This window comes from Bison bison, unplaced genomic scaffold, assembly GCF_000754665.1.
Source record: "Bison bison bison isolate TAMUID 2011002044 unplaced genomic scaffold, Bison_UMD1.0 scf7180017863702, whole genome shotgun sequence".
NCBI classification, from domain to species: Eukaryota; Metazoa; Chordata; class Mammalia; order Artiodactyla; family Bovidae; genus Bison; species Bison bison.
The window spans coordinates 2,997,243-2,999,425 of NW_011494274.1; the positions used below are offsets into that span (position 1 = coordinate 2,997,243).

A 2,183-nucleotide genomic window follows, 5' to 3' on the forward strand; every position below is an offset into this window, starting at 1 on the left:
GATTTCAGCATTCTTCAGCTCTCTGCGATGATGCCGCAAGTGGTGTCCCCCACGTGTGATGATGTATTTCAGAGCCAGAGTTTTCTCAAGATGTTCCAAGTCTGCAGGCTCCTGATCCTTTTTCAAATTACAAAGATGATAGGATCCCAGCGAGAGTTGTGATTAGTCTAAACTCTCCACAGCTGTGAGAGACGAGTGTACAAATTCCAATAAAGATTCTGCGTGTTCTGGACTGAATTTACCTACGGGGCACTGAGGCCTAACTCGGGGACCACTTGCAAGAATCAGAGCTGCCCCAGTGCTATTCCGTCTCCAGCATTAGCAGCTGGAAGGCTGGCGACTGTTCTGCAAAGATGCCTCCCCTCACACCCACGACGCTGTCACTGCCCAGCAGTATCTATTTTTGGTGTAGGGGGAGAAAAAGCATTAATACATCAACCCAATGGACTGTAGCCTGCCAGGTTCCTCGGTCCATGGGATTTTCCAGGCAAGAATACTGGAGTGGCTTGCCATTTCCTTCTCCAGGGCATCTTCCCAACCCAGGGATTGAACCTGGGTCTCCTGCATTGCAGGCAGACTCTTTGCCGTCTGAGCCACCAGGGAATACCCTATTAATATATGGGAATCCAAAGAGGCCTTGCAATTCATGATGTGAACAGCTAGGACGACTATAGAACATCTTGCAACTTAACAGGTTGGCCTGGACCGTGTGTGAGAACAGAACCAGTTGTATTACCACCTCTAACTCATTTAGATCAGTGCTAGCAAGAAGGCAGGTTCCAAGCAGTCTTCAGTTACTTGGCAAAGTCAGCAGGGCTTTGTTTTCTTATTTTGGACACCTTTTCCCTAAAATACTTCCTTGGAATGCTAAGTAAATGTAATAATACACAGCAAGCCACTTTTACCATATTTAATAACTGTATTGTCTGAAGACTCTTGGCTATATTCCTTTATGAAACATCTGACGCTTGGCATACTTTCCAAGACTGGGAAAGAGTTAGGGGACAAGTATTCACACCACTGTCAACACATATTAACAATTATAGAGATAATAAACAAGACTCTTTATTTTGGAAAAAAAATAAAAAAATATGTTTTTTTAATTGTTTTCTAATATGATTTGCATGAATTTTCCAAAGCCATGTATACATTCACCATGTACAACCACCTCCATTGCTTAGAGTCCACTGAAGTGCACCTGGTGTTGCTCCTGACATCCGGAGTTTTTCTTTTTTTTTTGGCCACGCTGTGTGGCTTGCAGGATTTCAGTTCCTCCAACAGGGCTTGAACTTGGGCCACGACAGTGAAGTCTGGAATGTTAACCACTAGGCCACCAGGGACGTCCCTGGAGATTTTTAGTAGTGTGCTTTCATTTTCCAGGTTATCACACAGCCATCCACATATGCCTATATGGCATTTCTCACTGTAGACATTGAACTTGACCTCTCTAAAGCCAGAAAGACAACACAACTGAAGTCAGAAGTTCCAAAGAAGAGTTGATACGCTGTAAGTGAAATTCTCAAAATACCTACCTCTGGATGATCTACACATGATATCTACACATTAAAATGGGGGTGGGAGTGGAGGAAGAAGGAAATAAGCTTCATTTTTTCTAATATTCATATAAACAAAACACAAAATTAGAAACCTTCCTCTTTTATCTTTCATAGTCCTTCATGCAAATCTACATGCTAAGTCTTTCAACTACTGATGGTATACCTCAGATTTCATCTTTTCTAAAGAAAAATCAAATTATTAAGTGTACTAAACTGTATGCCAATTATGCATAACTCCCCCTGGAACCATACTGCAAGGGTAATTTCAGTATCAAGTGGTTTATTCCTGTCTTTCTGCTGGAGGTCAGTTCTGAGTAGAAATCACCCAGCAAGGTAAACAGGAGAAAAACAAAATAAAATATCAATATACTGAGTGGGATGTCATACTATACGACAAGATTCTGATAGTTAAAATAACAACCAGGGAAGCCTGACAGGTAAGGGGAATGCTGCCTTGCTGGGAATATTCAAGATTTGCCTGGTGGTGGAGATCAGCCCTGGGTGTTCTTTGGAAGAAATGACGCTAAAGCTGAAACTCCAGTACTTTGGCCACCTCATGCGAAGAGTTGACTCACTGGAAAAGACTCTGATGCTGGGAGGGATTGGGGGCAGGAGGAGAAGGGGAAG

The 2,183-nt window shown here is 42.7% G+C and overlaps 1 long non-coding RNA gene across 1 annotated transcript in view; it reads right to left on the minus strand.

Annotated features, from left to right (window-relative positions):
- Positions 1-1,062: 1,062 nt before the first annotated feature.
- Positions 1,063-2,183, minus strand: part of LOC104983937 — a 2,954-nt gene continuing 1,833 nt past the window's right edge. Inside the window, exon 2 of the long non-coding RNA XR_824695.1 lies at positions 1,063-1,447. This is a non-coding gene — a long non-coding RNA (uncharacterized LOC104983937). The remainder of the gene's footprint in view (positions 1,448-2,183) is intronic.